The sequence below is a fragment of the Acanthochromis polyacanthus genome, chromosome 1, assembly GCF_021347895.1.
Source record: "Acanthochromis polyacanthus isolate Apoly-LR-REF ecotype Palm Island chromosome 1, KAUST_Apoly_ChrSc, whole genome shotgun sequence".
NCBI classification, from domain to species: Eukaryota; Metazoa; Chordata; class Actinopteri; family Pomacentridae; genus Acanthochromis; species Acanthochromis polyacanthus.
In genome coordinates, this window is record NC_067113.1 from 31055974 (window position 1) to 31082225 (window position 26252).

At 42.4% G+C, this 26252-nt stretch overlaps 10 non-coding genes across 10 annotated transcripts; all 10 read left to right on the forward strand.

Moving 5' to 3' along the window:
* Nucleotides 1–10837: 10837 nt before the first annotated feature.
* On the forward strand, nucleotides 10838–10909 carry trnap-ugg (transfer RNA proline (anticodon UGG)). The gene has a single exon. It is a non-coding gene; the product is annotated as a tRNA-Pro (tRNA).
* A 192-nt stretch (nucleotides 10910–11101) lies between these two features.
* On the forward strand, nucleotides 11102–11173 carry trnap-ugg (transfer RNA proline (anticodon UGG)). Its single transcript has one exon. It is a non-coding gene; the product is annotated as a tRNA-Pro (tRNA).
* Nucleotides 11174–11633: 460 nt separating this feature from the next.
* trnap-ugg (transfer RNA proline (anticodon UGG)) lies at nucleotides 11634–11705 on the forward strand. The gene has a single exon. It is a non-coding gene; the product is annotated as a tRNA-Pro (tRNA).
* Nucleotides 11706–12282: 577 nt separating this feature from the next.
* trnap-ugg (transfer RNA proline (anticodon UGG)) lies at nucleotides 12283–12354 on the forward strand. The gene has a single exon. It is a non-coding gene; the product is annotated as a tRNA-Pro (tRNA).
* Nucleotides 12355–17318: 4964 nt separating this feature from the next.
* Nucleotides 17319–17390, forward strand: trnap-ugg (transfer RNA proline (anticodon UGG)). The gene has a single exon. It is a non-coding gene; the product is annotated as a tRNA-Pro (tRNA).
* A 447-nt stretch (nucleotides 17391–17837) lies between these two features.
* Nucleotides 17838–17909, forward strand: trnap-ugg (transfer RNA proline (anticodon UGG)). The gene has a single exon. It is a non-coding gene; the product is annotated as a tRNA-Pro (tRNA).
* Nucleotides 17910–18355: 446 nt separating this feature from the next.
* On the forward strand, nucleotides 18356–18427 carry trnap-ugg (transfer RNA proline (anticodon UGG)). The gene has a single exon. It is a non-coding gene; the product is annotated as a tRNA-Pro (tRNA).
* Nucleotides 18428–18619: 192 nt separating this feature from the next.
* trnap-ugg (transfer RNA proline (anticodon UGG)) lies at nucleotides 18620–18691 on the forward strand. The gene has a single exon. It is a non-coding gene; the product is annotated as a tRNA-Pro (tRNA).
* A 175-nt stretch (nucleotides 18692–18866) lies between these two features.
* On the forward strand, nucleotides 18867–18938 carry trnap-ugg (transfer RNA proline (anticodon UGG)). The gene has a single exon. It is a non-coding gene; the product is annotated as a tRNA-Pro (tRNA).
* A 182-nt stretch (nucleotides 18939–19120) lies between these two features.
* trnap-ugg (transfer RNA proline (anticodon UGG)) lies at nucleotides 19121–19192 on the forward strand. The gene has a single exon. It is a non-coding gene; the product is annotated as a tRNA-Pro (tRNA).
* Nucleotides 19193–26252: the final 7060 nt, after the last annotated feature.

Sequence of the window (26252 nt, forward strand, 5' to 3'; positions counted from 1 at the left end):
GGGGGAGAAATATGTGGCCTGTGTGTAATCATTTAAGCCTTCAGCCAGGTTGTATTTCTTCCTGCTATCGACCTACATACTGGAGGACCATGTTCAAGGGCATGAAAAATGTCACGGCCTGTAAATCCTCTCATTGTTGCCTCAAGGAGTTTGACTTCCAATAATTGATGCCCAGCTCCATTCATCACACCGTGGCTGCAACACTCAATGCTGAACCTCACCTCTTTCACACATCGTCCAGTGGCCGTCTTCCGTTTTGCCATTCATTTTTCACAAACCGCAGCTTAACCTGTACAACACAGACCGAAATAATGTCACCATTAATCTGCCGCTTATTCCTCGGACAGTGATTTATAACAGGAGACACTTGTAATAAAACTTTGCCCTGCAGGCTTCACCAAACTGCGTGCATCCTGTGCAAATGAAACCTGCTTCCTTTAATGCAGATAATGCTGAGTGGCATATCAGCTCGGTTACTCTTTTATTAAATAGAGTCAGTGTTTATGAATCGGTAAGGGGACGATAATTCTCTGGCGATTTTTTTCTCACCCCTCCAAGGCATAAATCTAGTCAAATTTATCCTCGTTACTTAACCAGTTTGCACCATGCCAGTCTTTATTGTTTAAACACCTTGTAAGAGCGAGGCAAGGCAAACAAGATGGTTTGCTGTGTAATGTTTACTGCCCATTTAAGAGGCACTGAGGAGGCTGTTTGTCTCTCTTCTGGTTATAGAGCCCGTGTAGCAACCAGGATGTCGGGGACGATTTAAGACTTCCTCCTGCTCGGCGGCTTGCTTTGCCTGTTTGAAAATGCTGCAGAGGATCCATCTATTCCTCCCGTTGTAATGAACCTCCCCGGGGGCCCGGGCGCACCATGTGAAGACGCCTTAGTACCAGAGCGATTCATTACCTCGGAAATGTGAGCTTTTGTTCCGTTTTCAGCAGAGCCCCATTAATCTTGGGCTGCCTCCTGGCATGCAGGCCAGGTACTGCTTAGGTAATTACAGTTAATCATCATTCAGACGTGCACATGGACCGCTGGCTCCTCCGTGGCTTCCATGCAGGGGCATATCTACCCCTTATACTGTTGTTTATTCCGCTCTGATAGCAACTCTGCATCCAGTTGCACCATAAAGAAGCCTTCTTTTTTCATTCTTGGTAACCAAATCGCAGGAGTTTTGGTAATTGTGTCCCGCTAAGATTTGGCTCCAGTCGTGCAGCAAACTCCTCCACACAAACAAGTAAATATCCCAGCTCTGCCTTCCCGCCTCCCTCCAAACATTTACGCTATCCAGCTGTCACTGTTGCACAGTTTACTGAGCCTGCTGTCACCTGCCGTTTATGATTGTGATTAATGGACAGATTAATAAGAAGGATGATTTTCAGGAGCAACAAGCAGAAAGAGGCCATCTGTATCTTGGCTTTCCACAGCAGAGGGACACGAAGAGATAGATAACTTCATCACTCGATGTTACAGCTGTCTCTGAAAACCGGTGAGCTGCGGTAGATTAAATATTTACATGTAAGACTGAAACAATATTGTGTATCACACTGTTAGCTAAGTGGCAAATAATTAAACAGCCTTTATTTTAGGGTCGTGACTTTAGGGATTGTCCACTCACTTTGGTCCACACCAGGTAGGAAAATCTGGGGCTGAAAAATGTAGCCAACATGCAGTGCCAGAAACCGCAGTTCCTCAAATGACCACATGAGGCTTGTTTAAAAGTGAGTTCAATCCCATAGACTCCAATGGTAAATTGTCAACTTTACAGCAGGAAGAAACGTGTTTACAGCCTGGTATAAAAAGTGATTTTGGTCTCTAGCTAATTTTCCTGGTCATGAAAACCCGGACTGGGGGTAAATCTGTAATTTAACTCACCCATTTAAATTGTAAACTTAAACTTGTGCATATTTAAGGGTTTTAAGGGTAACAATAGCCCAGAGATGCTTGAATGACTAAGCTCCACTCACAATGCACCTCTTACAACACACATAACTCAACCTGTTGTGTGTCGTGACAGTGGGTGTGTCCATATTTTAATAAAGTCAATATCAGGTCAATGATCCACACTAATATAACACAAAAAATGCTTTGTAATTTTGTACAAACATGAATGGTTTCCATATGTTAAAAACTTACTGCATTTGCACCAATTCAGTGGTAACTTAAGATTGACATTTGTAGTACTAAGTGAATTATTTTCGCCCATTATTAGATTAATTATCATAAAATTTAGCTTAGACATCCATTTTTCTCTCAGGATGAACTGCAATAACTATGGTGATCCCTGAACTTTCTCTTGCATTTCCTAAATGTAATCTTGTTCCATTAATTTTCATTCATGACCATACACTGTATATAAATATGGACACAACCTGTTTTCTAAAAAGAGATTTTGAAGCTCAGTGTGGTGGCACCAGTGGTCACCATCTTGGCACTTCGTAATTCCTCCTAACTCCCAGCTAATTAATAAATGAGCAAGTAGGTGGAGGAGTAGTGGGAGGCTGAGGCAGGCCATGCAAACTTTTCTGGCTCATGGACTGCCCCTATAATGCCACCTACCTTTCACTCAAAGCAGCCATGCTCTTAATGATGCACAACTTTAAGCTGTAATATAATTTAAATAGTTCATGTTGTATAAAAGTTCACCACCATGCAATGATCACCACCCAGAAAATTAGCTAAAGAGACCAAAAACCGTTTTTGGCACTAGGCTGTAAACATGTTTATTTTTGGCAGAAAAGTTGTGCATTTTAACATGGCAGTCTATGGGGATGGACTCACTTCTTAAAGCCAACTACAAGTGGCCCATTTGAGGAACTGCAAGTTTTAGGCACCTCTGCATTTAGTTTCACTTTTATCGTCCCGGTGGTTGCTGCTTGTTTAAGACTAGATGCTTATAAAAGTACTGACATCCTTTAAGTGCCAAACACGGTCAGTGTAAGCAAATTAGCATGCTGATCTTAGCATTAAAACTCAGCATAGCCTCACATAGCCACCAGAATAGGAACAATCTGCTGGTTCCTATTAGTAAAGATGAATATTTGCTTATCTCAGCAGTCTGTGACAGTTAAATTAATATATTTGTTTTTAAACTTGTTGGTTGGGCAAAACAAATGTGTGTACTTTCACTTGGGATCATTGTGGAGGACATTTTAGTCATTAGTTCTATTTATATTCCATTTCCAGTAAAGCAATACAAGCATGGCTGGAGGCAGATTTAGTAAAGTAAGAAAAACAAAAACCAACTGCGTCATTATGTAATTCCATATGTAAAACTGAAAAGACAATCTTAATTCATGCAAAAAATATGTCTCAACAATATTCCATCAGTTAAGCTGTTTTTGAAAAAAAAGAAATAAAGCTAGAAAGTAAAAAGTCATGTCTAATCAGCAGTGATCAATATTAACACAACTCTCACTTTTATGTTTAGTTGCCAAACAGCTACAGACAGAAACTACAGCTTTAATATTCTGACTGTTGCTATCATTATTTCTTTAGGAGAATTTTTCCTTTTGAACCTAACTTCGTCACAACACAGCTTAACATTTTCCTTTTCTGCTTCGGCTTCTGCTGTGAATCATTTTCTAAAAGTAGATGTCACGCTTTAGAAATCTTTTTTTTTAAAATATTTTATTTTACAATAAAACCCTTCAGCTGTGTACTTTCCCAAAAGAACATCCTGCCAGTCATAAATTCAACAGACTGAAAAAAAAAAACCTGTGAAGACTCTTGATCAGCTCACTGCTGCATATTCCTCTAAAGACCAGCCACAAGCTCTCGGGGTATTGATTAACATTTTAGATATGAGCAAAGAAGAGAATCGCTGTGTGTGTTGTTCTGTTAGCAAAACATGCCTCGAGCGGTTTTGTTGTTTGAAATTTGAAATGAAGATAAACTTGGCTGCGGCAGCAAATGAGGTAGTTTTAGGCTGGTTGACCTCCTTCAAGGAGAACAAAAGGGAGCTTTGACTAACTCAAACAAACCGTGCTGTTGTTTGCTTTGCTTGATAAAGAAAAGAAAGAAGAAGAAAAAACACAAAGCCCCCTGAGATCTTAATGATGGCAAAGTATGCTGAAGATATTCGGGTCCCGTCTGGTGGAAACGGGAAATGAGCGAGGGCAGCCGCCTGTTGTCTGATGTCAGGAAGCTTTTCTCGAGCTTGTGTCACACCTGTTAGGTTGTGTGTTGTATGCACAGGAGGAAGAAGCTGGAAGGTGTTCTGAGGGGAGCTGTCATTTCAATTATTTTGATGCAAACTTTTGTTGTTGCAAATGTCACGGAATTGTTTTGCAAGGAAATGCAAGTTGGACTTGTTTCTATTAACTGCTTTGGAGAGAAAAACTAAGCAGTGTAGAGCCATCAGAAGGTGGCGATAAAGGCTACTTTGCGCATTAAAAACACAAAGAAGAAGGAGAAATGAGTAGAATTCTGGTCTTCTACAAGACAAAAATTGGGAAAAGTATTTAGGAATTGTTCTCAATCGGGAAAGTTGTAATTATTCTTTAATGCTGGCTGGTGTTGGACGTGTTTCAAAAGTGTTCTCGTCAACCATTATATGCAAAAACTCTTTTTCAACAAACTCAAAAACGCCTCAAGTGAGTATAAAAATTTTGGTGAAATCCAGGATTTTTTTCTTTCTATTTCCATTTCCTTCACAATGTGCATAAAACACACAAACATAGCTATTGTTGTCATCTATTGTTGCAGACACACTCATGTAGAAAAAGTCCTAATTTTTCTGGTGTCTTTTTCTCTTGTAAGAAATTTCTGGAGCCAGAAATGTCGTCTGATTTGTGTCAGATTGCACAGAACGACAGATCATTAAAAGACAAGTCTGAAATTCTTTATGCCTTTCTTGTCCTTTTTCTGAGTTACAGTGATTTATTTCTGCCACTTCCCTTTAAGGTTTCCATTTTAAAACAGTAAAAAGCCCAAAATGACTCTTTGCCAGGTAAAGAGGTATTGATCCCTGACAAAGAGCCAATTTAGAGTTGAAACTTTTATCTTTTTATATATATAAAAATATATAACTTAAACCAGTGTTGCGAGTCCTTCCCTGGCAGACATTGGGATCAACAAATCCCATAAACAAGTGTTGTCTGTGAAGCCAAAGTCAAACACATCTTGCTCCTCTTGGCATATTCCTTCATTTCCATTAGGGACAGGCCAATTACTGTGGCCAATATTTGGCATCTTTCCAATTGCTGGTATTGGTATTTTTATTGACCAGTTATTGATTAATTAAATGTGGTAATTCAGGCGTACTGCAGCCTCCTTTCTCTGTCTGTCGTCACTCTGTGATTTCAAGAACAAGAACAAGAAACACAAACCAGGAAATTAGCTTCTCTAACAGTGGCTAAGGCTATGCTAACAGCTAGCATTAAGTTAGAAAGCAGAAACAAATTACCCTAAAACAGAATCTGGAAAACAATAATTAATAATGCTTTAAGATATGGGTAATAAAAGTGATAAAACAGTGAAAAAATGATCAGTCTCAGTCGATTCCACATCAACAGAGTAGAGCGTCCTAAATTATTCACTTCTGTTTCTATTTTACATATTCAGTTAAAGTCACACTATTTAATTAATAAGTTTAGTTACGAATGACAGGTTCTCTGCTGTCACATGCTGTTAAAATATAACATTTAAGGTATATCAGTTCTACATATCAGCTATCGTCTTGATTACCAATAATCAGCATCAGTATTGGCCTCAAGAAAAACATATCAGTCAACCCTGAATTTCCATGAATGCACATTTTACACATATGGTGTTGAAGTAAACCAAATTTTTATTAATGCTAAGGTGGAAATAGTCCTCTTTTTTTTTCAAAATGACAGTATATTTGTGGATAACTCCTGAAAGACTACGTCTACAAAAGACGGACTTGTTGTATCTTGTTGTTTTGGGCTGTCGTGTAGGATTTGCTTAGGAGACAAAATCCAGAATTGTCCATTAAAGTTCAAGGGAAACAGATTAAGCTGTTCCTCAGGTTTTGTATTATTTCCATTGCTGATTTCAGGAGAAGTTCCCCTAACTCGTCCCTCTACTGCAGGACGAAACACCTTTTTTCACTGTGGCCTCACCGATTGTTTGCTTTTACCTTTGTGTCACCAATGCCACCTTAAACCGTGAGACACCTGTCCCTTTGTGTCACATTTTCCACACACAACCACACTGAAAAAAAAAACCTCTGGGGGTTTCTGCCCAGTCATTTGGCACATTTTTGATGTTGAATCAAAAAAAAAAAAGACAAAATGAGAGAACGAACAGGGAGCAGAGGGAGGGAGGGAGAGGGGCGCAATCTAGGCTTTCCACTCCAGTGAAAGACACTCTTTGTTGAGCACTCCTCTCCAAGCACTCCCCCCACCTACCGCCTCCAACACTCCTCACTCCAACACCCACACCACCGGCCCCCTCCTCTCCCTTCCCCAAAGCCCGGGTGGATTTTTCATTAAATGCTATCAGAAATGTGACTGGTCCTATTCATGGGCAGATGGAGGGCTGGCTGTGCGGCTGGAGAGCAATACCTTCAGTGGAGAATGACAGGAATCCGGTCTGGAGGCCCCCAGGTGAAGGTCCGGGCCGACTTCAGAGGACCTGATAGAGAGAGAACAAACAAAACCAAGCTGCATCACTTATTTGCTTTTTATTTCCTCCTCGCATTGCTGCTTCTAAGCTCCCCAGTCCTAAATATGTTTGGTAATATTCCTCTGGACCCAGCGTGTCCTCGCTCTGGTTCTTTTGTTTGCAGAGAAAAGAGAAAAACGGCCTCACATTTGTTGTAGTCAATGGCAGCTCAGTGTTTTCGCTCTCTGTTCCGAGGCTCCTCCAAAGTAAGACCTCCTTGTCCTCATTTTTTAAAAAGCTACTTAAAGAGTTAAGAGCACTCTGCCTAAACAAAACAACATATTGTGCCGCTGTTTCCTCAGACAAACAAGGTGACCAGATCCATCCGCTGTTCATTTCTCACCAAAGGACGGAGATGAACCTCTCATATTGTTAGAGAGCGGTCGATTATGTCACGGGACAATGGGAGGCAGCGGGTTGGAAGAAAACACAAACAATGATTTCCGCAACAGCAATTTAATCCTCTGGCGTTAAAACCTGACACAAAGTGGACAAAGGCGAGGAGGCTGGCACGAATAAACCCCGAATCTGAAGATTAAGCAGGAAAAAAAAGGAGGAGAAAAAAAGGGAATCTTTTGTGTAAAAAGGCCCTTTATCTGCTTTTGAAGTCGGTGAGACCCGCCAGTCGTCCTCAGCCTCTCTTTGTAACCAGCCCCCATGTCCCACAGCAAACCACCACCTCACTTTCATCTGCCCGTCATCTTAGGGGGCAATTAATGCCATTCAGGTCTACCCACTACACAGAAAGGGAGAGAGAGATGGGGGTGAAAGACGATGGGAAGGCTCATCTACTTGTTGAAGCAGGAACTTGACAACAGTTTAGCGTAGCCTAATTTGTCGCGTATGAGCCATTTCTCGGCCTGATCAAATTCAGCACCACTCTCCCCTCCTGTTATTATTTATATTTGATTGGGCTTTCTGTTTACAGGCAGCCAGTGTGGAAACCAGCCAGGCTGTTGCTTAATGAATATTTCACTGCCTCCACACAATAAGCCTCCCATGATAGCCCTGTGAATAAGGTCTCTGCAATTCTGCCCGTGCGGCGCGCAATAACTCCGACTCATACTCGATAAAGCCTCATGTGAGGAGAAGCCTCGGGTTTTATCGTTGACCTTTTCGCTCTCCGCTGTACCCACTTTACTCTGGGGACTCCCACTGTTTCTCCTTTGCCGTTCTAATACAGTGGCCCAGGCCCCGGCGTCTGCAAGAGGCAGGGGAAATAAAGCCTCCATTTGCATTACGTAATTTCATGCATTATTCAGAGCTTCAGAGAAGCATTTCACCTAGACAACTCCTCAGAGGGCAGTGAGGAGATAACTGTTAGTGACAGGACTGGCTCATGAAATGCAGAGTGACTTAACCATGCAATCTGCAGATATTACCCCGGCCTGAATTGGAAATAGACACCGACACACTCGGCACAGACGCGCTCTTGTGAAAGTACACACTCGCTGTTATTTTCACTTTTTTTCCTTTATCATCACCGAGGGGTGGAAACAAGTGATATCAGATGCACATTTTTACGGTATATCTGTTTTGTGATGCTGCTGATATTTCAAAGGATTTCAAAGGGCATGGAAAGCTACAGCAGAGATAAGTAATGCTATATGGGTAGGGGCTGATCTGCCTTTCTCTTCCCCTCATACAAAAACCACAAAAGAGACAAAGATTTTGAATTCAGATACTGTTAGATAATGATGTTCTATTTCTGCTCTGTGCGCTCCTCCCGCGGCCTGTTATGTTGTAGCCTTGTCAAAACAGCCAGCATGTTAAGATTTTATAGTCATAATCCGTCTTTTTTAATAGGCCGCATTAGTTTGGAAGCAAAAACTCAGCAGCAGCAGAGTCTATCATGAGGCAGAGAGACAGGCCAATTAGTGCAATCAAACAGAAACTGTAGCACATATAGTAAGCTGGGTAGCAGGGCTGCTCACAGCGACTGGACATTGTTCCTTTATTGTCCAGGGCTCACAACAGAGCAGAGCCCAAAAGAGCTCCAATAGTTGTTATCGCAGCCAGGGAACACTGCAACACAAGACTGCTGAGAAATAAAGCCTTCTCCTTCTAATCACAGACAATAGAGTGTATTTCATTAAGCCAGATAATGGTGTGTGCATTTCATTACCATAGATAACTAGGAATATTTAGATGAGGGATGAGGTGCTCATAAAGCGCCAGTTGGTAGCCATGGTAACCTGGATCTTGGCAAACAAAAGAGTCGGGGAGAAATGTTTGCTAGGGGATGGAAAGAAAAGGGGAAACGGAGAAAAGACGGGAAGGAGGCAGCAGACTGAGGGGAACCGCGGAGCTGAACACAGTCCCAGGCCAAAGCAACCAGGCCGAACGCTTCCATGTTGTTTTTCTTACCGCACCCACACAAAAAAAAGAAGAGGCTCAGGTGACCGTCGTGATCCTCCTTTGTTCTCTAAAGTTAAATATTCTTCTCTCTGTAGGATACTCAGGATAATCACATGCTAATGTAGCCGCGGGCCAAATAATAAACTTAATCACCCAAATGTGGAAATCAATGTGCAGTAAGGAAACCTATCCATCCATCTTGCTCCGCTTCTGTGAATATTACAACCCCCACATGGCCCCGCTCTCGCTGCCAGTCAAACCTGACTTTATTTTGTGTGAATTTCAAATGAAGATGCTTTCTGACAATAAGAAGGGCCTCAGAGCCTAAATCAGCCCAAACCGTGACCTTGACCTTGCGAGATGATTCTCATTCATCCCGTTTCAGAGCTGTCAGTTTCAGGACAAAAACCAGGACGGCTTATATTACTGTGGATGACACTAAGGCAACGGAAATCCATTTCTTTTTGGCAGCATGCAACATTAAGCTCTGCTCCACAGATAAACGTCTGTCATTATTAATGCAGAAACATCATTTGCAGCTGGAAAATTAAGGGCTGGGATGAATGACAACTCAATACAGCTGATTTGGCACTTGCAAAGTATAACATTGATTACAGCCGCACACATTTTTCATCGTAAATTGGCCAGTCAAGCTTCCACACACTGTAATTACAAACCGAGTCACAACTGCGTCTTTTAATCGAACAGATTAAAACACATACTTTACACCATCTTGTCATCCGAACCAAAATGAATATTTTGCTTCTAATATATGCATAAAAATTGCTTTTGTTTGCCCTGCTTTGCCAGTTGCTGCATTTCTTTATTCAAATTGCTCGAATGTATCATGAGTCTCCATTTAAAAACTGTCCTTCTTTGGAGATTGTGTATAAATTGTAAATCATAAATTGTAGAATGCAAATACAATACAAGCTTTTGATTTAGGTAAAATGAAAGACTTAGACGAGAATTAGAACTACACCTCTGGTATTTTTTCATCCACCTGAACAACTTGCAACCTCATAACACCATCTGATGTTCTCCTTCACGTTAGTCCTTGTCAATATAGAAAAAAAAAGGCTTAAAATGCCCACAGTCTTGTTGCTCGTTGGTCTAGGGGTATGATTCTTGCTTTGAGTGCGAGAGGTCCTGGGTTCAACTCCCATATAAGCCCTTAATAAGCAAATAACTGATGTTTATGTCTGTCCATCCACCCCAACCTTTGGCAACTTTATGACACCACCAGACATTATCTTTCACTTTAGTCTTTGTCAATTCAGAAAAACGAAAAGGCTTGAAATGTGTAAGATCGCGTGGCTCGTTGGTCTAGGGGTATGATTCTCTCTTTGGGTGTAAGAAGTCCTGGGTTCAACTCCCAGATGAGCCCTCAATAAGCTAACAACTGATAATTATGTTATAAATTGGGAGGGACAGGAACCTCCTGCAAAAAAACGAGAGTGTTTTCTGGATCCATCCATTCACCCCAACCTCTTGCAACTTTATGACACTGCCTGACATCATTTTTCACTTTAATCATTGTCAATTCAGAAAAAGAAAAGGCTTAAAATGCTCAAGGTCTTGTGGCTCGTTGGTCTAGGGGTATGATTCTCGCTTAGGGTGCAAGCGGTCCTGGGTTCAATTCCTGGACGAGCCCTTACTGTCCAAATGACAGTTACCTATGCAACAAAAAGGGAAAATGCAGCAATCTCCTGCATAAAATCGCAGGTTTTTCTTGACCTATCCATCCACCATGACAATTTGCAACCTTTTCAAAACCACCTGACATCATCCTTCACGTCAGTCATTGTAAATACAGAAAAAAGTCCTAAAATTTGCAGTGCTTTGTGGCTCGTTGGTCTAGGGGTATGATTCTCGCTTTGGGTGCGAGAGGTCCCGGGTTCAATTCCCAGATGAGCCCTTACTGTCCAAATGACAGTTACCTATGCTACAAATAGGGAAAATGCAGAAATCTCCTGCATAAAATTGCAGGTTTTTCTTGACCTATCCATCCACCATGACAATTTGCAACCTTTTCAAAACCACTTGACATCATCCTTCACGTTAGTCATTGTAAATACAGAAAAAAGTCCTAAAATTTGCAGTGTTTTGTGGCTCGTTGGTCTAGGGGTATGATTCTCGCTTTGGGTGCGAGAGGTCCCGGGTTCAACTCCCGGACGAGTCCCGATTAAACAGCAATCTGCTACTGATGCTATAAAATCCTCGAAACAGCAATCCATAGTGCTTTCTCGACCCATTTGTCCACTTGCGACTTCGTGGTGGCACATCATCTACTGCACCTTGATTGGCCAAATGCATCATGTTTCACTTTAATCATTGTCAATACAGGAATAAAAGGTTTAAAATGTGTAACATCTTGTTTCTCGTTGGTCCAGGGGTATGATTGTCGCTTAGGGTGCGAGAGGTCCCAGGTTCAATTCCCGGACGAGCCCTGACTGTGCAAATGATAGTTACCTATTCAACAAATAGGAAAAATGCAGCAATCTCCTGCATAAAATTGCAGGTTTGTCTTGACCTATCCATCCACCATGACAATTTCCAACCTTTTCAAAACCACCTGATGTCATCCTTCACGTTAGTCATTGTAAATACAGAAAAAAGTCCTAAAATTTGCAGTGCTTTGTGGCTTGTTGGTCTAGGGGTATGATTCTCGCTTTGGGTGCGAGAGGTCCCGGGTTCAACTCCCGGACGAGCCCTGATTAAACAGCAATCTGCTACTGATGCTATAAAATGTGCGAAACAGCAATCTGTAGTCTCTTCTCGACCAATTCGTCCGCTTGCGACGTCGTGGTGGCCCCTCATCTGCTGACCCTCTCCAAGCAGCTTGATTGGACAAAGGCATCATCTTTCACTTTAATCATTGTCAACACAGAAAAAAAGGTTTAAAATGTACAACATCTTGCGGCTCGTTGTTCTTGGTGTATGATTCTCGCTTTGGGTGCGAGAGGTCCTGGGTTCAACACCTTGATGAGCCCTTTGTCAGCTGATAACTGTTACTGATGATATAAATGGGTGGGGACAGTTGTGTTGACCCAACCACTTTATAACAGCACAACATCCTTATTTTTTATCATAAATACAGAAAATATAAACAACTAAAGCCTCTGATTTATTTAAAATTAAAATCTTGGACTAGAATTTGTATTACATCTCTGGTATTTTCTTGATCCATCCACCGCAACCCTTTGTAACTTTACGACACCATCTGATATCGTCCTTCACATTTGTCCTTGTCAATACAGAAAAAAAAGACTTAAATTAGCAATATCATGTGGCTCGTTGGTCTAGGGGTATGATTCTCGCTTTGGGTGCGAGAGGTCCCGGGTTCAGCTCCCGGACGAGCCCTGATTAAACAGCAGTCAGCTACTGATGCTACAAAATGTGCGAAACAGCAATCCATAGTGCTTTCTTGACCCACTTGCGACTTTGTGGTGGCACCTTGACTGGACTGATTCCTCAACTTTCACTTTAATCATTGTCAATACAGGAATAAAAGGTTTAAAATGTGTAAGATTGTTGTGTGTGGGTATTAGACATTCACCACACAGTAGAATGGAACAGGCAGGATGTAGCTTTATTCATTAGCATGCGTCTTCACTTCTTCTCTCATGCTCTAGGTCCTATCCTGCTACAGCTTGGGGATAGCGCCCTCTGTAGGACTCTTTTATGAACAGCCTGTAATACTGCAAAGTTATTTCACCTGAACACAACATCTTCCCCTTTTCAACAAAGGATACTTCTTATGCAATGAACTATCAACGTATCAGCAAAACATTTACATATTGCGTTCAGTACTTAGTATGTAACTCAGAATCTACACTAAGACTGTTAAACAAATAAGACACTCTTTTGCCCTCATTTAGACATGACAAAGTCCTGGGTCCAACTAGGTGGGTTTCTAATCCTGATAGGTCTTAGTGCAGAACCAGACTCAGGATGAAGTGGTTCGTCAGTCGCATGCTCCGTAAAGTTCATTACATTGTCCAAGTTTGATTCTGGGTTCAACTCTGCCAATGCGGATAAGCGTGAGCCGTTCCAGACTCTTCCATCATCCAGCAGGTAACTGTTAGAACTTTTTCTGGCTAGAACAGTCATTGGTTTGGTAAACTTGAGTTCTCCTTTCTTTACTTTCCACGGTTTCCTAACCCGGACTTGGTCACCAGGCCGGAATTCTGTTGTTTTGGCATGTCGGTGAGCATCTGTGTATTGTTTTGATTTTATTTGTTTTTGTTTGACTCTTTCACGTATAGTGTGCTCGTCTGTGGACGGTACAGGCATCTCTTTAATCACCAGCTTTGTTCTCATTCGGCGTCCATGAAGCAGTTCTGAAGGGGATACACCAGTGGTGGAATGAGGTGTCGCTCTGTAGTCCATCAGGAATGTTCTCAGGAATGTTTTCCATGGTTGTTTTTGGATTGTAGCAGTCTGTAAACAGTCTTTAATAACACGGTTAAAGCGTTCTACTTCCCCGTTAGCTCTCGGATAGTATACAGATGATTTCAGGTGTGTAATGTCCCTTCTCTTGAGAAACTCAGCAAACTCAGTGGAGACAAACTGAGGTCCGTTATCACTGACCAGCTCTTTTGGATTCCCCTCTCGAGAGAAAACAGTGGACAGGAACTGGATCATAGTAGCGGTGTCAGCACGGGGAGCGAAAGCCACTTCAGGCCACTTGCTATGGTAATCCACAAGTGTTATAGCAAACCGACAGTCAGCAGGTGCTATCTCAAACGGGCCCACAATGTCCACTGAAACCTTCTCCCAGGCAGCGGCTGGCAGGGGCACAGGATGAAGCGGGGCATCATGGGTCACTGTTGTTTTATCGTTCAGACGGCAAGTCGTACAGTTTTTAACAAATGTCTCTATTTGTGAGTCCATCTTGTACCACCAATATAGTTCTCTGAGGCGTTGTTTAGTCTTAACAATGCCTTGGTGTGTCTCATGAGCGATATCAATGAGCCTTGTCTGCATAGACTCAGGTACGAGTAAACGATGAGTACCTCTGATGACACAGTCCTCTATGACCACAAGCTCATGTCTAATCAGGAAGTAGGGCTGTAATTCAGGATCAACCGCTTTCTTCTTTGACGGCCAGCCCCTTTTTATCTGTGCACACAGCTTTTTTAGCACCGGGCAGTCACGGCAGGCGGACTCAAACTCATCCTCAGAAACAGCGCTTAGATCGGCGAGAATGGTTGCAACAGACTCCACATTTTCAGCATATGCAGGATCTGTCTCTGGCAGTGGTCTTGATAGACAGTCAGCAACATTGTTCAATGAACCTTTTCTATATTCAACATTGTAGTCAAACTCCATCAGGCGCGCAGACCACCTGGCTATCCGTAGGCCAGCACGGTTGTTTCCTTTGGTCGTGAGGAGTGTTGTTAGCGCTTGATGATCAGTGCGCAAAAGGAATTTTCTTCCCCAGAGCCATGTTCGCCATTTTTCGACAGACCAAACGCATGCTAGCGCTTCCTTTTCGACAATGGAATACTTCCTCTCTGCGTCCGACAGACTGCGGGAGGCAAAAGCCACAGTACGTTCTTCACCATTGTTGTCCATTTGAGTAAGGACGGCCCCAAGCCCATAGTCTGAAGCATCAGTAGAAACTATGGTAGGCCTGGCAGGGTCAAATAGCGCCAGTGCAGGGCTGTTGACAATCAGCTGTCTGACTTGGTCAAAACTCACTTGACGTTCATCGTTCCATTGAAATGTACTGTTCTTTCGCAATAAAACTCTCAGGGGCTCCACAACATCAGCATAGTTGGGCACAAATTTATTGTACCAGGTTGTCAGCCCTAGGAATGAGCGCAGTGCAGCAAGGTCAGTAGGAGGCGGAGCATTCAGGATTGCGGCGACGTGAGAGTCATCTGGCAGCAGACCGTCTGAGCCGACCTTGCAGCCAAGAAAACTCAGAGTAGTTTGACGAAACTTGCATTTGTCCATGTTCAACCTCAGGCCTACGTTGTTTATTTTACGTAACACAGCCTTCAGATTTACCTCGTGCGCCGCTTCAGAAGTTCCATAGACAATGACATCGTCAAGGTAGCACTGAACACCTTCCAGTCCACTGAGGATCGTTGACATCATCTTTTGAAAGGCGGCAGGGGCGGAGCTAAGTCCGTATGGAACTCTGCAATATCGGTACAGGCCTTCGTGTGTAATGAAAGCTGTTAGCCCTCTGCTATCTTCATGCAGCTTTAGTTGGTGATATGCAGATTTGAGGTCTAGAGTGGAGAACATGACAGCTCCACGCAGCTCAGACATTATGTCCTCAATCAACGGCAGAGGATGGCCATCTATAATGACAGCTTTGTTAGGTTCCCTCAAGTCCACGCACATACGAATGTCACCGGTCTTTCTCTGGGTGACCACAATTGGGGATACCCACTCAGATGCGTCAATCCTCTCAATAATTCCATTTTCTTCCAGGTTCTTTAGTTCATTTGATACAGCATCACGCACTGAGAGAGGTAAGCGGCGGAGCTTTTGTTGCACAGGCTTGACTTCAGGTCGCACTTTTACTTTGTGAACAAAGTCTTTTGCGCATCCAAACGCAACTGGAGCTTTCACTGTTTGTTTGGGTGAGGCTTCGGTTTGGTGAAGGGTTGTACTGACTGTAGAGATGTCAGATAGCAACTGTCCTCCTTTTATCTCTAACTCAAGAGCAGCAAAAAGGTCCATACCGAGTATTGGTGTTCCCGTTTTGACTATGTAAAAGTCAGTAGTAGCACACTTGTTATGGTAAGTAATTGTAGCTTTAAGACACCCTAACACATTCAGTTTATCCTTAGAATATGTAACCAGTTGCACTTTGGGTTCATTTAGCTTACTCAAACTAAAGTGTTTACGGTACACATCACTAGGCAGTATAGACACACCTGACCCTGTATCAACAAGCATCTCAATATCACAGGCCTGAGCAGTAGGTGCAGTAATAGTAGCAGTACACATTAGCTTAGAAATGTCAATACCACTGTTCACAGCCAAGACAGTTATTTCAGGCACGATCACATCATCACTCTTATTGGACACTTCATTTACAGGCTTAGCAGAGGATTTACAAACTCGAGAATAATGCCCTATTTTTCCACACATTTTACATTTACAGTCTTTAGCAGGACAAGATTTATCATTTGCAAGATGGTTTTCTGACCCGCAACGGTAGCATGTATTGCTTTTTCCATCCATCTTTGGCTTACTCCGCTTTGTTTTGAAATTGCTCTTTTTCCTCACGTGCACCGCGGCAACATCTTTTGAAGTGTCGGTATCAGCAATGGCTTTTGCATTGGCTATGGCAGATTCAATGCGCTGAGCTATATCCAGTGTCTTTACTAGAGTCAGATTTTCCTCCATTAGCAGTCTTTCACGTATTCGAGGATTGTTAGTCTTTTCTACAATCTGGTCGCGCAGCATCTCATTCTCCATGTTGCCAAATCCACAATGTTTAACGAGCTCACGTAATGCTGCAACATAGTGATCTGTAGACTCACCCACCGCTTGTGCTCGCTGGCGAAAACGGTACCTCTCGGCAACAACATTCACTTTTGGAGAAAAGTATTTTTCCAAAGCATTCACAGTCCCTGTATAGTCATCACTATCGAGTGGCAAAGTGCTGTAGATTCGTTGTCCTTCTGTTCCCAAGCAGTGAATAATCAAGGCTCTCTTCCTCTCGGCGGAAAAGCCATTTCCCCCGATAGCAAGCAAATAGTTGTCGTACAACTTTTTCCACGCTTCAAAAGCGATCTTTGGTTCACCCGGGCACTCCAGGAAAACCGCAGGAGGTTGTAAGGAAAGTAGAGCCATCTCTTCCTCACTACTTGCCTCGTCGCCACTTTGTTGTGTGTGGGTATTAGACATTCACCACACAGTAGAATGGAACAGGCAGGATGTAGCTTTATTCATTAGCATGTGTCTTCACTTCTTCTCTCATGCTCTAGGTCCTATCCTGCTACAGCTTGGGGATAGCGCCCTCTGTAGGACTCTTTTATGAACAGCCTGTAATACTGCAAAGTTATTTCACCTGAACACAACAAAGATCTTGTGGCTTGTTGGGCTAGTGGTATTATTGTCCCTTAGGGTGCGAGAGGTCCCAGGTTCAATTCCCGGATGATCCCTTGCTGTGCAAATGACAGCTACCTATGCAAAAACTGGGAAAAATGCAACAATCTACTGCATAAAATTGCAGGTTTTTCTTGACCTATCCATCCACCATGACAATTTGCAACCTTTTCAAAACCACCTGACATCATCCTTCACGTTAGTCATTGTAAATACAGAAAAAAGTCCTAAAAGTTGCAGTGTTTTGCGGCTCGTTGGTCTAGGGGTATGATTCTCGCTTTGGGTGCGAGAGGTCCCGGGTTCAACTCCCGGACGAGCCCTTACTGTGCAAATGACCATTACCTATACTACAAATAGCGAAAACACAGCAGTCTCCCGCATAAAATTGCAAGTTTTTCTTGACCTATGCATCCACCATGACAATTTGCAACCTTTTCAAAACCACTTGACATCGTCCTTCACGTTAGTCATTGTAAATACAGCAAAAAAGTCCTAAAATTTGCAGTGTTTTGTGGCTCGTTGGTCTAGGGGTATGATTTTTGCTTTGGGTGCGAGAGGTCCGGGGTTGAACTCCCGGACGAGCCTTGATTAAACAGCAATCTGCTACTGATGCTATAAAATGTGCGAAAGAGCAATCCGTAGAGCTTTCTTGACCCATTTGTCCATTTGCGACTTTGTGGTGGCACCTTGATTGGACCAGTCCCTCATCTTTCACTTTAATCATTGTCAATACAGGATAAAAAGGTTTAAAATGTGCAACATCTTGTGGCTCGTTGGTCTAGGGGTATGATTCTCGCTTTGGGTGCGAGAGGTCCCGGGTTCAACTCCCGGACGAGCTCTGATTAAACAGCAATCTGCGACTGATGCTATAAAATGTGCGAAACAGCAATCCGTAGTGCTTTCTCGACCAATTCGTCCACTTGCGATGTCGTGGAGGCACCTTGATTGGACCAATACCTCATCTTTCACTTTAATCATTGTCAATACAGGAAAAAAAGGTTTAAAATGTGTAACATCTTGTGGCTCGTTGGTCTAGCGGTATGATTCTCGCTTGGGGGGCGAGAGGTCCCAGGTTCAATTCCCGGATGATCCCTTACTTTGCAAATGACAGTTACCTATGCAACAAATAGGGAAAATACAGCAGTCTCCTGCGTAAAATTGCAGGTTTTTCTTGACCTATCCATCCACCATGACAATTTGCAACCTTTTCAAAACCACCTGACATCATCCTTCACGTTAGTCATTGTGAATACAGAAAAAAGTCCTAAAATTTGCAGTGTCTTGTGGCTCGTTGGTCTAGGGGTATGATTCTCGCTTTGGGTGCGAGAGGTCCCGGGTTCAATTCCCGGACGAGCCCTTACTGTGCAAATGACCGTTATCTATACTACAAATAGCGAAAGTACAGCAGTCTCCTGCATAAAATTGCAAGTTTTTCTTGACCTATCCATCCACCATGACAATTTGCAACCTTTTCAAAACCACCTGACATCGTCCTTCACGTTAGTCATTGTAAATACAGAAAAAAGTCCTAAAATTCGCAGTGTTTTGTGGCTCGTTGGTCTAGGGGTATGATTCTCGCTTTGGGTGCGAGAGGTCCTGGGTTCAACTCCCGGACGAGCCTTGATTAAACAGCAATCTGCTACTGATGCTATAAAATGTGCGAAAAGACAATCCGTAGGGCTTTCTTGACCCATTTGTCCACTTGCATCTTTGTGGTGGCACCTTGATTGGACCAATCTTTCACTTTAATCATTGTCAATACAGGATAAAAAGGTTTAAAATGTGTACCATCTTGTGGCTCGTTGGTCTAGGGGTATGATTCTCGCTTTGGGTGCGAGAGGTCCCGGGTTCAACTCCCGGACGAGCCCTGATTAAACAGCAATCGGCTACTGATGCTATAAAATGTGCAAAACAGCAATCCGTAGTGCTTTCTCGACCAATTCGTCCACTTGCGACATCGTGGAGGCACCTTGATTGGACCAATACCTCATCTTTCACTTTAATCATTGTCAATACAGGAAAAAAAGGTTTAAAATGTGTAACATCTTGTGGCTCGTTGGTCTAGTGGTATGATTCTCGCTTTGGGTGCGAGAGGTCCCGGGTTCAACTCCTGGATGAGCCCTGATTAAACAGCAAGCTGTTACTGATGCTGTAAAATGTGCGGAACAGGAATCTGTAGTGCTTTCTTGACCAATCCATCCACTTGTGACTTTGTGGTGGCACCATGTCTGCCGACCCTCTTTAAGCACCTTGATTGGACAAACGCATCATCTTTCACTTTAATCATTGTCAATACAGGAAAAAAAGGTTTAAAATGTACAACGTCTTGTGGCTTGTTGGTCTCGGGGTACAATTCGCGCTTCAGGTTTAACTTCTGGACGAGCCCTGATTAAGTAGCATGCTGCTCCCGATGCTATAAAATGTGCGAAACAGCAATAAGTCGTGCTTTCTTGACCCATCCATCCACTTGCGACTTTGTAGCGACAATATCCTTTCTTGCTTCTGTCATAATTAAGACAGAAAAATAAAACACACAAGCTCTTGATTCAGGTAAAATGAAAGACTAAAGCTGCGTGTCCACTACGTGCGAATTTCCTTCACGGCAAATCGCAGCGCCTCACCAGTGGGCCACAACATTGTCACATGACAGTGCTTTCAGCTTGACAGTCAGATAAACACAGCAGCTCGGCCACAAACTTTCCCTTTTATTTTGAAAACACTAATGGTTATGATGTGTGCGTAGATCCAGCTGTTATAAGCTTCTCCTCCATGGCGAACTGTGTTCAACATCTGCTGACCCTCTTGAAGCACCTTGCCTGCTCCTGATTGGACAAACGCATCAACTCGGCGGAGAAAAGTATTTCTGAAAGCATTTGAGGTGAGAAATACGCCGGACAAGCCCTGAATAAACACAGAACCAATATTTATGCTATAAATTTGGGAAAAAAGCAACAATTTTGTTTATAACATTAAAGTGTTTGCTTGACCCATCCATCCACCCCAACCATTTGTGACTTTATCACAACATCATTCAACATCCTCCTTTGCTTTTGCTATTGTAAATACAGAAAATAAATACAAAGCTTCTGATTTCAGTAAACTTAAAATTTGGACTAGAATTATAGTGACATCTCTGGTATTTTTCCCCACCCAACCACCCAACCATTTGCAACTTTATGACACTACCTGACATCATCTTTCACTTTAGTCCTTGTCAATACAGGAAAAAAAAGGCTTAAATTGTACGCTGTCTTGTAGCTTGTTGGTCTAGGGGTATGATTCTCGCTTTGGGTGTGAGAGTTCCTGGGTTCAACTCCTGGATGAGCCCTTAATAAGCAGCTGGCTGTTGTTGATGCTATGAAGTATGAAAGGCAGTAATACGTGGTGTTTTCTTAACCCAACCACTTGTGACTTTGTAGCGGCACCACACAAATCCCACTTTGCTTCTGTCACAATTAAGACAGAAAATCACACCAGCTTTTGATTTAGGTAAAATGAAAGGTTGATCCACCTCAACAATTTGCAACTTAATATCTGAAGTCTTTGTTACGGGCGTTGCCGTATTTGGGGTTTCTCCTCCTTCTTTGTGTGCTGTGTGTCGTGTGTATGTGAGTGCGCATGTTCTATCGCTCCCAGGCTGATGACAACTCGGTTCACCTGGGCTGGAGTAATCAGGAACAGCTGCTCCATGAGAATCAGCCAATCCGGTGCCGTGGTGGATGAGCATAAAGCCGCCAGTCAGCCTGAGGACGACGAGCTTGTCACTGTAACCAGCCCTGCTCCAGTGCCTTCGACTAGTAGAACTTTGTTAGCTATCTGGAAAACTGTTGTACTGTGGAACTCTGTTTAGGCTTTAGTATTTTGATAACCTTTGTGAAAACTGTGATTTTGGAGGCACTAGTTTTTCGTTTGGTTTTGTCACACACCATTAGTATTAGGATTCAGATTAGGATATTTTGGTTGATAACTCTAGTTTAGAGTCTCTTTTTGTTGCCGTTTGTATTTTATTTTTACCTTTATCAAATCGTTGCCTCTCTTTTGTTTATTATTGTACCTTTTATTTTATATATATTAAAACATCTAAACGCCGAATTCCATCTGGGCATTATTATGTTACACCTTTACCCACATAACGAGCTAGGGTCGTAACAGTCTTCCTTCATTGTTTTTTTTTTTTTTTGTTAAAGTATGAGTATGATTCTCGCTTCGGGTGCGAGAGGTCCCGGGTTCAACTCCCGGACGAGCCCTTAATGAGAAAGCAACTGTTATTTATGCTATCAGTGGGGGGGACATAGCAATCTCCTCCTTTAAATTACAGCGCTCTCTTGACCTTCCCATCCACTCCAACCATTTGCATCTTTATAACATTACCTGATATCATCCTTCACTTTAGTCATTGTCAATGCAGCAAAAAAAAAAAAAGGCGTAAAATTTCCAACTTTATGTGGCTCTTTGGTCTAGGGGTATGATTCTTGCTTAGGCTACAAGTGGTCCCGGGTTTGACTCCTGGATGAGCCCTTAATAAGCAAATAACTGTTATTTATGCTATAAATTGGGAAAAAACAGCAATCTCCTGCATACAATTACAGCGTTTTCTTGATCCATCCATCCACCCCAACCATTTGCGGCCTTATCGCATCACTCAGTGACCTCCTTACAGCGTGAGAGAGGTCCCGGGTTCAACTCCTGGACGAGCCCTTAGTTTGAACAGTTTTCAACAAGCTGGTGGTGCATCACAGAGCCAAGTCCTTGAACATCTATTACACTTTAGATCGCACCATAAACTAGAAAAGCACTCGGAGAGCGCATACCTCCGCCATGCCGTTTGTCTGTCTGTCCGTCTGTGTGTGTGTGTGTGTGTGTCTGTCTGTTTGTTAACAGCATAACTCAAAAAGTCATGGACGGATTTTCACCAAATTTTTACAGAATGTCCAGAAGAGCAAGAGTAAGAATTGATTAGATTTTGGAGGTGATCCGAATCACCGTCTGGATCCAGGAATCTTTTGAAGTTCGAAGGACAATTGAGAGATGGCCGCCAGGCCATCTCTCAATTGGACAGAGAGCTTTTGCCTGGCGGCCATCTCTCAATTGTCCTTCGACCTTCAAAAAATTCCTGGATCCAGACGGTGATTTGGATCACCTCCAAAATCTAATCGATTCTTACTCTTGCTCTTCCGGACATCCTGTAAAAATTTGGTGAAAATCCGTCCATGACTTTTTGAGTTATGCTGTTAACAGACAAACAGACAGACACACACACATACAGACGGACAGACAGACAAACAAACTCCGGTGATTACATAACCTCCTGGCAGAGGTAATTACAAAATCAACACTATGCTCTACTGAATGAGACTTAAAACTAGCAAATGAGACCAAAAGAAGAGGTTTCCTCAGGTAAGACAACGAGGAAGAAGTAGGTTTTCTCATAGGCTTCTGTGCAGTCAGATTTATTTTCACAATTAGAGGAGTTGCCCCCTGCTGGCAGTGAGAAAGAAGGCAGGTTTAAGGCACTGGCTTCACTTTTCAGATCCAGAGGCTACATCCGTCCATGGTGGCACCACAGGAAAAGTCAGGGGATCATCCAAAGATATACAAATTGTTAGGATTCGTCCTCTGGGCACCAAGAACATCTGTACCACATTTCAAGGCCAACCATCCAATTACTGTGGAAACATTTTACTCAGAAGCACAAATGAGAACTTCATAGTGGCTGTAAATGAAATGTCATCATCTGGAAACCGCGAAAGTCTGTACACAACCTCATGATAATGTATGTAATACTTGAGCTATTGTGTATCAGTCTGAAATCTGAGGACTGACATTGCCATTCATCAGACTAAGCCGCCAACATGGCTTCAAAAAAACCCTACAACAGATGATTGTAAAAACAAGAAAATAACTACACATGATCTACTCATGGAGTTCAACCATTAGGTGAAAGCAGATAGGACTCCATATGGACAATAATGTTCTTGTTACTCCTGATTCTCCAGAATGACAAGAATGCAGCACTGCTGTCAGATATCTGATGCAAAAAATCTACTTTTTAAACATTTATTTATCCTGGGAACTGTTTTGCTGAGCATACTGAGCATGGCCTCACTAACACCCTGCTTCACATTCAGCCGCACTCATCCATATTTGGAAATCTCAAGACTGCAACCTTGATTTGAGAAGCTCCAGGAGCAAATTCTCTCTTTGTTGACATTTCTAGAAAATTATATTTTAAAAAAGGATTGAAATTGCATCTATATCTGCCAGGATTGTGCATTATTTTAAATGTATTTAACACAATAAAATGGGAAAAAAGACAGACTGACCAAGACTTTCCAGCTAAGTTATTTTGATATTTATTAAATATTAAACATTGGCTTGTGATAATCCACAGCTAACAAGATGCAGGTTCCATCCTTTGGGGAAGAAATGCAAACACCAAAAAACAACATTAAATAAGGGGCCAGTGCAAGTCATGGTAGAAAAAAAAATCTCAGTACTAGGCTTCAAAGACCTTGCTTGAAATATGAACTGTACTATGAAGCAGGTTGGACAGGTTGCATATCCCCAAACCCAAGAAACCAGAGAAAGCAGTGCTCTCCTGAGATGAGAATACAGGTTTTTCTGTTATGGGAAACCAACATAATCTGATTTCTCCAGTTTAAACAGCAATGAAAACATATGACAAACCACACAGGAGATAAAATAATAATACACCAGTGTGAATCCAGCCTGTGACAGTCAGGCATGATCATGTCGATTCCCCCGTTGATGTGTGCGTCTGTGGAACCAGACTCCAGTCTTGGCCCAGAGTAATAGGATCAGCCTGTTTGGGCCTGACAGGCTGATCCTCTCTCAGGGTGGCCCATCTGGCCAGCGCCCAGGCCGCGGCGCCAGCCACCGGCTCCACTGTGCGGGGACCCATCTGTGGTCCTGTGTGGTATCGACCATTACACCGCCAGGCCTGTCCTGATCTGCACATGGGTCCACCGGTCTGTGTGCGCTGCAGATGGGATGGTGGGTCAGCAAATCACTCCTGGTGACTGTTTGAACTTGAATGGAGCGTACAGATGGGTGGAATTTATAGCACCGAGGGGCATCAGTCAGATAGAGTCAGGAGGGTTGCGTGACGGAAGACAATGCAACTGACAAAATTTGGTAAAACTAGTAAAAATGCATTTGTAACTATCACAGAATCCTCATCATTCTCCATACTCAATAAATGTAGAAAACACATATTTTTAACACTGCCTACATCTCATAATTCCCCTTTTCTATAGGCTCCTTTATCCACTATATTTTATTTATTTTTTTGCCTTCTTCTCTACTTTTTAAAGCGTCTTTGAGTGTCTTGAAAAGCGCTATGCATTAACATTATGACACTTTGGGAAATATCATCCATAACCCATCATGCAGCGCTGTGGCCGTGGGAAAGAGGCTCCGCTAGTGACGAGTTAGAGCTTTTCTGCTTCGTTTCTTTCTCTCCTTTCTGTTATGACTGTGGTTGGTTAATCCCATGAAATCAATGCCTGATGACGTATTTTCCTGATGTCAATCTAATATTTGCCCTCATCTGCTTAACAATACGAGCAACGGTTAGGTCAACAATTGTAGGGAAAAATTTGGAGATCAAAATTGACATTTTCTTTCAAAAAAAGATTGTATTCAACATTAACAAAGCAATTCTGTGCAAAAAAATCAATGTAAAAATGGATCTTAAAAGAGCATTTCCTGTTTCAGTGACAGGAGTGTTGCACAAATATTGAAAATAAAGATAATTTATTTTCTTTCAGCAAATGAAAAACAATGAGTGTAGTTCTTAAATGGGAGGCTATGTGTCACAAAATGTTATTTTTCCACACATTAAAAGACATAATTAGTTAATTAGTAAGCTTTAGATGTGCTAGTAAATAGATTTTATTATGTTTGGACAGAGACTTTTCGAGTCTTTATGCTAAGCTAAGCCAACCAGCTGCTGGCTGTAGCTCCATATTCATCAAATGGAAACCAGAGTGGGGTTGATCTTCTCCTCTAACTTGGCAAAAAAAAGGTGAATAACTTTATTTAATGAGTCAAACTACTCCTTTAAAACACACCCAACGACAAAGCAGTTACATTAGAGTGTATTTATAAGCCTCACTGCTGTGTATTTTCACAGCCAACATGTTGACAGATTTGCAGCACTGTGAACAGTAAATAAGTGGTTTTGGCATCGTTACCAAGAATTAGGGCACGGGCTTCTTTTTAGACACAATTCGCACAGTGTTCAGTGAATAGGATCAGCAAGAAGAGGGACAAATAAAATACTTTACAAATTATGCAGACTAATATAACAGAATTTTGTTTTCACATTTTATAAAAGTACTATGTGTGAGGGCAACATTTACTTCCCAGCTAATTATCGTTTTTTTTTTAACACAGACATGATTGGAAACTTGCTAAGCTGGACTGTAGCGATAAATACTTTCCTTTTCATTTCCTCAAACCATCACCATCCACAAACCTCCACCTCAACGCAAACACAAACATCTGGCGCAAATACACTGTTGGATTCCGAAGGCGACGATACAGTATCACAGAATACATGCACAAACTGAGGATGAGATCCCCGCCCAGCCATGTAAGCCACAAACTCAAACGAAGCCAAATCTGCTCCTCCAAAGTGTACAGTTTCCCTGTAACTCAGTTTGAGGAAACCGAATGCGAGATGAGAGAACGTGGACATGACAGCAGCCGCATCGCTGAAAGATCACAGGAGACAGCCGAGCATGAACTAATATGAGCCAAGACACATCTGCCTCAGCGATCTAATGGTCTACGTGGTGGAAGTGTGTGGAGTTTAGAGCATATCGGCGGCAGACCGTAAACAGGGCCGCAGTGAGGAGAGGATTTAAGTAGAGAGCAAACAGAGGAGGACGTTTAGGGTCAGTCAGTGCTGGGCAGAGCTACAGCTGGAAGTGGAGAGCAGATTTCAACTTGAAACTGCAGCTTTATTGATGATATGAACCCATTTTTAGTATATGCAGTTGGAGCAATATCACCAATCATACATAATCATGCTTTTTGTTACTGAAGTCCATATACTTGGAATATACTTCATCAAAAGTCTGAACCGACCTCATTAATACCACTGAGGCAATTTCAAGGTTTAATAGCTGCTCTTATTGATTCTACTTGCCCATTGC